Source organism: Mytilus californianus, unplaced genomic scaffold (genome assembly GCF_021869535.1).
Source record: "Mytilus californianus isolate M0D057914Y unplaced genomic scaffold, xbMytCali1.0.p SCAF_96, whole genome shotgun sequence".
In the NCBI taxonomy this organism is placed as follows: Eukaryota; Metazoa; Mollusca; class Bivalvia; order Mytilida; family Mytilidae; genus Mytilus; species Mytilus californianus.
Window position 1 is genome coordinate 145,967 of NW_026262752.1, and position 10,882 is coordinate 156,848.

The following is a 10,882-nucleotide window of genomic DNA, read 5'->3' on the forward strand; positions in this document are numbered from 1 at the left end:
TGTAGGCAGATGAGATAAATATTTGATCATTTATTGGTCCACACTATATTCTATCATGATGCGGCTTGGTTTGAATTTTTCCAAGAAATTTTGCTCGAATCGCTGTAGATGTCGTCTTACATTATACTAGATTTTTCTCAAACTATTGAACTGATTATGACAAAACTTGACAGGAATGCTTGAAATAACCAGTATTACAAAGGAAAAAAGTCACATTCACTTTATTCAACAAAAAAGTCTTCTTTATGGGAAGCTGTACATGCACCTTTGACCTTGTGAGTACTCTCATGTGTTAAAATTTCTTGCTATTTAAGTGAAATATTACAAATAATGAAATATTCTGAGTGGATTGAGTCTCCAAAATACATTTTATGAGAAAATTTCCTTGAAATAGGACTTTACCATGAATATTAGTTGACAGAACAAGCCATACTTAGAGTCTTAGGGAGCTTTTTCTCCTTATTTCTTATATTCTGCTATACTAGAAAAATTTTCCTAAGAAATACTTTAATAAATATATAGTTTTAAGTAAATGAAATTATTTTTAAAGCAGTAACAACAAATTATTCACCAAAAGAGAAGTTTTTTATGTCCCTCTCTGGAACGCGGCGTAAATTTAAGTTTTACGCAAGGACTTATTGAAACCTCCTTGGAGACAGTAAACTTTTATACGGATAGTTCAAGCAGCTTGAATACTTCAATTAATCATTTATATTAACATTCCTATCATAAATGAGTGAAAGTTACCCCAAAATTTTTATTTATTGGCCTAAAAAGTAGAAATTTTGAGGAAATGAGAGGTATAAATGGACCAAAAGAGACTTTATAAGGAAGAATAAGAGGTCCATTAGTAGTATTTATCATCCTAAAGTCATCTTTTGTATCATATTCAACTGTTTGTAGGCAGATGAGATAAATATTTGATCATTTATTGGTCCACACTATATTCTATCATGATGCGGCTTGGTTTGAATTTTTCCAAGAAATTTTGCTCGAATCGCTGTAGATGTCGTCTTACATTATACTAGATTTTTCTCAAACTATTGAACTGATTATGACCAAACTTGACAGGAATGCTTGAAATAACCAGTATTACAAAGGAAAAAAGTCACATTCAGTTTATTCAACAAAAAAGTCTTCTTTAGGTGTAATACCACCAAATCATAGTACGTCACATCCGGTTGCATACGAAAATTGGTCGAAAAAAAATATTCCCTTGAATTTGACAGTTGTAGGTAATTGATCCTACATTTCATTGCAGTAAAACATTTCTGAGTCATAAACATATATCTTGGGTATTTGAAAGCACCATTATTTCTTTATTTGGGGTTTCTATAGAATATTTTGTAAACTTGAGGTTACATGGTTACTAAAGCTTGTACACAGGTTAAAAAAGGGGGAAAATTTGATTGGTTAACTTCCAGTGATGGTTATTTTCTTATATGCAATGAAATGTTATGTGAAATTTTTTCTATAGTACTGGACAGGATAAAACTTTACTCATGCCAAGTATTTCTTTATTTGAAACAAAGATAAATTCTGCACAATTTTTTGAAAAGTGCAAATTTAACAAAGACTAATAGGGGAAAATCAATGGTGGTATTACACCTAATATGGGAAGCTGTACATGCACATTTGACCTTGTGAGTACTCTCATGTGTTAAAATTTCTTGCTATTTAAGTGAAATATTACAAATAATGAAATATTCTGAGTGGATTGAGTCTCCAAAATACATTTTATGAGAAAATTTCCTTGAAATAGGACTTTACCATGAATATTAGTTGACAGAACAAGCCATACTTAGAGTCTTAGGGAGCTTTTTCTCCTTATTTCTTATATTCTGCTATACTAGAAAAATTTTCATAAGAAATACTTTAATAAATATATAGTTTTAAGTAAATGAAATTATTTTTAAAGCAGTAACAACAAATTATTCACCAAAAGAGAAGTTTTTTATGTCCCTCTCTGGAACGCGGCGTAAATTTAAGTTTTACGCAAGGACTTATTGAAACCTCCTTGGAGACAGTAAACTTTTATACGGATAGTTCAAGCAGCTTGAATACTTCAATTAATCATTTATAATAACATTCCTATCATAAATGAGTGAAAGTTACCCCAAAATTTTTATTTATTGGCCTAAAAAGTAGAAATTTTGAGGAAATGAGAGGTATAAATGGACCAAAAGAGACTTTATAAGGAAGAATAAGAGGTCCATTAGTAGTATTTATCATCCTAAAGTCATCTTTTGTATCATATTCAACTGTTTGTAGGCAGATGAGATAAATATTTGATCATTTATTGGTCCACACTATATTCTATCATGATGCGGCTTGGTTTGAATTTTTCCAAGAAATTTTGCTCGAATCGCTGTAGATGTCGTCTTACATTATACTAGATTTTTCTCAAACTATTGAACTGATTATGACAAAACTTGACAGGAATGCTTGAAATAACCAGTATTACAAAGGAAAAAAGTCACATTCAGTTTATTCAACAAAAAAGTCTTCTTTAGGTGTAATACCACCAAATCATAGTACGTCACATCCGGTTGCATACGAAAATTGGTCGAAAAAAAATATTCCCTTGAATTTGACAGTTGTAGGTAATTGATCCTACATTTCATTGCAGTAAAACATTTCTGAGTCATAAACATATATCTTGGGTATTTGAAAGCACCATTATTTCTTTATTTGGGGTTTCTATAGAATATTTTGTAAACTTGAGGTTACATGGTTACTAAAGCTTGTACACAGGTTAAAAAAGGGGGAAAATTTGATTGGTTAACTTCCAGTGATGGTTATTTTCTTATATGCAATGAAATGTTATGTGAAATTTTTTCTATAGTACTGGACAGGATAAAACTTTACTCATGCCAAGTATTTCTTTATTTGAAACAAAGATAAATTCTGCACAATTTTTTGAAAAGTGCAAATTTAACAAAGACTAATAGGGGAAAATCAATGGTGGTATTACACCTAATATGGGAAGCTGTACATGCACCTTTGACCTTGTGAGTACTCTCATGTGTTAAAATTTCTTGCTATTTAAGTGAAATATTACAAATAATGAAATATTCTGAGTGGATTGAGTCTCCAAAATACATTTTATGAGAAAATTTCCTTGAAATAGGACTTTACCATGAATATTAGTTGACAGAACAAGCCATACTTAGAGTCTTAGGGAGCTTTTTCTCCTTATTTCTTATATTCTGCTATACTAGAAAAATTTTCCTAAGAAATACTTTAATAAATATATAGTTTTAAGTAAATGAAATTATTTTTAAAGCAGTAACAACAAATTATTCACCAAAAGAGAAGTTTTTTATGTCCCTCTCTGGAACGCGGCGTAAATTTAAGTTTTACGCAAGGACTTATTGAAACCTCCTTGGAGACAGTAAACTTTTATACGGATAGTTCAAGCAGCTTGAATACTTCAATTAATCATTTATAATAACATTCCTATCATAAATGAGTGAAAGTTACCCCAAAATTTTTATTTATTGGCCTAAAAAGTAGAAATTTTGAGGAAATGAGAGGTATAAATAGACCAAAAGAGACTTTATAAGGAAGAATAAGAGGTCCATTAGTAGTATTTATCATCCTAAAGTCATCTTTTGTATCATATTCAACTGTTTGTAGGCAGATGAGATAAATATTTGATCATTTATTGGTCCACACTATATTCTATCATGATGCGGCTTGGTTTGAATTTTTCCAAGAAATTTTGCTCGAATCGCTGTAGATGTCGTCTTACATTATACTAGATTTTTCTCAAACTATTGAACTGATTATGACAAAACTTGACAGGAATGCTTGAAATAACCAGTATTACAAAGGAAAAAAGTCACATTCAGTTTATTCAACAAAAAAGTCTTCTTTAGGTGTAATACCACCAAATCATAGTACGTCACATCCGGTTGCATACGAAAATTGGTCGAAAAAAAATATTCCCTTGAATTTGACAGTTGTAGGTAATTGATCCTACATTTCATTGCAGTAAAACATTTCTGAGTCATAAACATATATCTTGGGTATTTGAAAGCACCATTATTTCTTTATTTGGGGTTTCTATAGAATATTTTGTAAACTTGAGGTTACATGGTTACTAAAGCTTGTACACAGGTTAAAAAAGGGGGAAAATTTGATTGGTTAACTTCCAGTGATGGTTATTTTCTTATATGCAATGAAATGTTATGTGAAATTTTTTCTATAGTACTGGACAGGATAAAACTTTACTCATGCCAAGTATTTCTTTATTTGAAACAAAGATAAATTCTGCACAATTTTTTGAAAAGTGCAAATTTAACAAAGACTAATAGGGGAAAATCAATGGTGGTATTACACCTAATATGGGAAGCTGTACATGCACCTTTGACCTTGTGAGTACTCTCATGTGTTAAAATTTCTTGCTATTTAAGTGAAATATTACAAATAATGAAATATTCTGAGTGGATTGAGTCTCCAAAATACATTTTATGAGAAAATTTCCTTGAAATAGGACTTTACCATGAATATTAGTTGACAGAACAAGCCATACTTAGAGTCTTAGGGAGCTTTTTCTCCTTATTTCTTATATTCTGCTATACTAGAAAAATTTTCCTAAGAAATACTTTAATAAATATATAGTTTTAAGTAAATGAAATTATTTTTAAAGCAGTAACAACAAATTATTCACCAAAAGAGAAGTTTTTTATGTCCCTCTCTGGAACGCGGCGTAAATTTAAGTTTTACGCAAGGACTTATTGAAACCTCCTTGGAGACAGTAAACTTTTATACGGATAGTTCAAGCAGCTTGAATACTTCAATTAATCATTTATAATAACATTCCTATCATAAATGAGTGAAAGTTACCCCAAAATTTTTATTTATTGGCCTAAAAAGTAGAAATTTTGAGGAAATGAGAGGTATAAATGGACCAAAAGAGACTTTATAAGGAAGAATAAGAGGTCCATTAGTAGTATTTATCATCCTAAAGTCATCTTTTGTATCATATTCAACTGTTTGTAGGCAGATGAGATAAATATTTGATCATTTATTGGTCCACACTATATTCTATCATGATGCGGCTTGGTTTGAATTTTTCCAAGAAATTTTGCTCGAATCGCTGTAGATGTCGTCTTACATTATACTAGATTTTTCTCAAACTATTGAACTGATTATGACAAAACTTGACAGGAATGCTTGAAATAACCAGTATTACAAAGGAAAAAAGTCACATTCAGTTTATTCAACAAAAAAGTCTTCTTTAGGTGTAATACCACCAAATCATAGTACGTCACATCCGGTTGCATACGAAAATTGGTCGAAAAAAAATATTCCCTTGAATTTGACAGTTGTAGGTAATTGATCCTACATTTCATTGCAGTAAAACATTTCTGAGTCATAAACATATATCTTGGGTATTTGAAAGCACCATTATTTCTTTATTTGGGGTTTCTATAGAATATTTTGTAAACTTGAGGTTACATGGTTACTAAAGCTTGTACACAGGTTAAAAAAGGGGGAAAATTTGATTGGTTAACTTCCAGTGATGGTTATTTTCTTATATGCAATGAAATGTTATGTGAAATTTTTTCTATAGTACTGGACAGGATAAAACTTTACTCATGCCAAGTATTTCTTTATTTGAAACAAAGATAAATTCTGCACAATTTTTTGAAAAGTGCAAATTTAACAAAGACTAATAGGGGAAAATCAATGGTGGTATTACACCTAATATGGGAAGCTGTACATGCACCTTTGACCTTGTGAGTACTCTCATGTGTTAAAATTTCTTGCTATTTAAGTGAAATATTACAAATAATGAAATATTCTGAGTGGATTGAGTCTCCAAAATACATTTTATGAGAAAATTTCCTTGAAATAGGACTTTACCATGAATATTAGTTGACAGAACAAGCCATACTTAGAGTCTTAGGGAGCTTTTTCTCCTTATTTCTTATATTCTGCTATACTAGAAAAATTTTCCTAAGAAATACTTTAATAAATATATAGTTTTAAGTAAATGAAATTATTTTTAAAGCAGTAACAACAAATTATTCACCAAAAGAGAAGTTTTTTATGTCCCTCTCTGGAACGCGGCGTAAATTTAAGTTTTACGCAAGGACTTATTGAAACCTCCTTGGAGACAGTAAACTTTTATACGGATAGTTCAAGCAGCTTGAATACTTCAATTAATCATTTATAATAACATTCCTATCATAAATGAGTGAAAGTTACCCCAAAATTTTTATTTATTGGCCTAAAAAGTAGAAATTTTGAGGAAATGAGAGGTATAAATGGACCAAAAGAGACTTTATAAGGAAGAATAAGAGGTCCATTAGTAGTATTTATCATCCTAAAGTCATCTTTTGTATCATATTCAACTGTTTGTAGGCAGATGAGATAAATATTTGATCATTTATTGGTCCACACTATATTCTATCATGATGCGGCTTGGTTTGAATTTTTCCAAGAAATTTTGCTCGAATCGCTGTAGATGTCGTCTTACATTATACTAGATTTTTCTCAAACTATTGAACTGATTATGACAAAACTTGACAGGAATGCTTGAAATAACCAGTATTACAAAGGAAAAAAGTCACATTCAGTTTATTCAACAAAAAAGTCTTCTTTAGGTGTAATACCACCAAATCATAGTACGTCACATCCGGTTGCATACGAAAATTGGTCGAAAAAAAATATTCCCTTGAATTTGACAGTTGTAGGTAATTGATCCTACATTTCATTGCAGTAAAACATTTCTGAGTCATAAACATATATCTTGGGTATTTGAAAGCACCATTATTTCTTTATTTGGGGTTTCTATAGAATATTTTGTAAACTTGAGGTTACATGGTTACTAAAGCTTGTACACAGGTTAAAAAAGGGGGAAAATTTGATTGGTTAACTTCCAGTGATGGTTATTTTCTTATATGCAATGAAATGTTATGTGAAATTTTTTCTATAGTACTGGACAGGATAAAACTTTACTCATGCCAAGTATTTCTTTATTTGAAACAAAGATAAATTCTGCACAATTTTTTGAAAAGTGCAAATTTAACAAAGACTAATAGGGGAAAATCAATGGTGGTATTACACCTAATAAGGTGTAATACCACCAAATCATAGTACGTCACATCCGGTTGCATACGAAAATTGGTCGAAAAAAAATATTCCCTTGAATTTGACAGTTGTAGGTAATTGATCCTACATTTCATTGCAGTAAAACATTTCTGAGTCATAAACATATATCTTGGGTATTTGAAAGCACCATTATTTCTTTATTTGGGGTTTCTATAGAATATTTTGTAAACTTGAGGTTACATGGTTACTAAAGCTTGTACACAGGTTAAAAAAGGGGGAAAATTTGATTGGTTAACTTCCAGTGATGGTTATTTTCTTATATGCAATGAAATGTTATGTGAAATTTTTTCTATAGTACTGGACAGGATAAAACTTTACTCATGCCAAGTATTTCTTTATTTGAAACAAAGATAAATTCTGCACAATTTTTTGAAAAGTGCAAATTTAACAAAGACTAATAGGGGAAAATCAATGGTGGTATTACACCTAATATGGGAAGCTGTACATGCACCTTTGACCTTGTGAGTACTCTCATGTGTTAAAATTTCTTGCTATTTAAGTGAAATATTACAAATAATGAAATATTCTGAGTGGATTGAGTCTCCAAAATACATTTTATGAGAAAATTTCCTTGAAATAGGACTTTACCATGAATATTAGTTGACAGAACAAGCCATACTTAGAGTCTTAGGGAGCTTTTTCTCCTTATTTCTTATATTCTGCTATACTAGAAAAATTTTCCTAAGAAATACTTTAATAAATATATAGTTTTAAGTAAATGAAATTATTTTTAAAGCAGTAACAACAAATTATTCACCAAAAGAGAAGTTTTTTATGTCCCTCTCTGGAACGCGGCGTAAATTTAAGTTTTACGCAAGGACTTATTGAAACCTCCTTGGAGACAGTAAACTTTTATACGGATAGTTCAAGCAGCTTGAATACTTCAATTAATCATTTATAATAACATTCCTATCATAAATGAGTGAAAGTTACCCCAAAATTTTTATTTATTGGCCTAAAAAGTAGAAATTTTGAGGAAATGAGAGGTATAAATGGACCAAAAGAGACTTTATAAGGAAGAATAAGAGGTCCATTAGTAGTATTTATCATCCTAAAGTCATCTTTTGTATCATATTCAACTGTTTGTAGGCAGATGAGATAAATATTTGATCATTTATTGGTCCACACTATATTCTATCATGATGCGGCTTGGTTTGAATTTTTCCAAGAAATTTTGCTCGAATCGCTGTAGATGTCGTCTTACATTATACTAGATTTTTCTCAAACTATTGAACTGATTATGACAAAACTTGACAGGAATGCTTGAAATAACCAGTATTACAAAGGAAAAAAGTCACATTCAGTTTATTCAACAAAAAAGTCTTCTTTAGGTGTAATACCACCAAATCATAGTACGTCACATCCGGTTGCATACGAAAATTGGTCGAAAAAAAATATTCCCTTGAATTTGACAGTTGTAGGTAATTGATCCTACATTTCATTGCAGTAAAACATTTCTGAGTCATAAACATATATCTTGGGTATTTGAAAGCACCATTATTTCTTTATTTGGGGTTTCTATAGAATATTTTGTAAACTTGAGGTTACATGGTTACTAAAGCTTGTACACAGGTTAAAAAAGGGGGAAAATTTGATTGGTTAACTTCCAGTGATGGTTATTTTCTTATATGCAATGAAATGTTATGTGAAATTTTTTCTATAGTACTGGACAGGATAAAACTTTACTCATGCCAAGTATTTCTTTATTTGAAACAAAGATAAATTCTGCACAATTTTTTGAAAAGTGCAAATTTAACAAAGACTAATAGGGGAAAATCAATGGTGGTATTACACCTAATATGGGAAGCTGTACATGCACCTTTGACCTTGTGAGTACTCTCATGTGTTAAAATTTCTTGCTATTTAAGTGAAATATTACAAATAATGAAATATTCTGAGTGGATTGAGTCTCCAAAATACATTTTATGAGAAAATTTCCTTGAAATAGGACTTTACCATGAATATTAGTTGACAGAACAAGCCATACTTAGAGTCTTAGGGAGCTTTTTCTCCTTATTTCTTATATTCTGCTATACTAGAAAAAATTTCCTAAGAAATACTTTAATAAATATATAGTTTTAAGTAAATGAAATTATTTTTAAAGCAGTAACAACAAATTATTCACCAAAAGAGAAGTTTTTTATGTCCCTCTCTGGAACGCGGCGTAAATTTAAGTTTTACGCAAGGACTTATTGAAACCTCCTTGGAGACAGTAAACTTTTATACGGATAGTTCAAGCAGCTTGAATACTTCAATTAATCATTTATAATAACATTCCTATCATAAATGAGTGAAAGTTACCCCAAAATTTTTATTTATTGGCCTAAAAAGTAGAAATTTTGAGGAAATGAGAGGTATAAATGGACCAAAAGAGACTTTATAAGGAAGAATAAGAGGTCCATTAGTAGTATTTATCATCCTAAAGTCATCTTTTGTATCATATTCAACTGTTTGTAGGCAGATGAGATAAATATTTGATCATTTATTGGTCCACACTATATTCTATCATGATGCGGCTTGGTTTGAATTTTTCCAAGAAATTTTGCTCGAATCGCTGTAGATGTCGTCTTACATTATACTAGATTTTTCTCAAACTATTGAACTGATTATGACAAAACTTGACAGGAATGCTTGAAATAACCAGTATTACAAAGGAAAAAAGTCACATTCAGTTTATTCAACAAAAAAGTCTTCTTTAGGTGTAATACCACCAAATCATAGTACGTCACATCCGGTTGCATACGAAAATTGGTCGAAAAAAAATATTCCCTTGAATTTGACAGTTGTAGGTAATTGATCCTACATTTCATTGCAGTAAAACATTTCTGAGTCATAAACATATATCTTGGGTATTTGAAAGCACCATTATTTCTTTATTTGGGGTTTCTATAGAATATTTTGTAAACTTGAGGTTACATGGTTACTAAAGCTTGTACACAGGTTAAAAAAGGGGGAAAATTTGATTGGTTAACTTCCAGTGATGGTTATTTTCTTATATGCAATGAAATGTTATGTGAAATTTTTTCTATAGTACTGGACAGGATAAAACTTTACTCATGCCAAGTATTTCTTTATTTGAAACAAAGATAAATTCTGCACAATTTTTTGAAAAGTGCAAATTTAACAAAGACTAATAGGGGAAAATCAATGGTGGTATTACACCTAATATGGGAAGCTGTACATGCACCTTTGACCTTGTGAGTACTCTCATGTGTTAAAATTTCTTGCTATTTAAGTGAAATATTACAAATAATGAAATATTCTGAGTGGATTGAGTCTCCAAAATACATTTTATGAGAAAATTTCCTTGAAATAGGACTTTACCATGAATATTAGTTGACAGAACAAGCCATACTTAGAGTCTTAGGGAGCTTTTTCTCCTTATTTCTTATATTCTGCTATACTAGAAAAATTTTCCTAAAATAATACTTTAATAAATATATAGTTTTAAGTAAATGAAATTATTTTTAAAGCAGTAACAACAAATTATTCACCAAAAGAGAAGTTTTTTATGTCCCTCTCTGGAACGCGGCGTAAATTTAAGTTTTACGCAAGGACTTATTGAAACCTCCTTGGAGACAGTAAACTTTTATACGGATAGTTCAAGCAGCTTGAATACTTCAATTAATCATTTATAATAACATTCCTATCATAAATGAGTGAAAGTTACCCCAAAATTTTTATTTATTGGCCTAAAAAGTAGAAATTTTGAGGAAATGAGAGGTATAAATGGACCAAAAGAGACTTTATAAGGAAG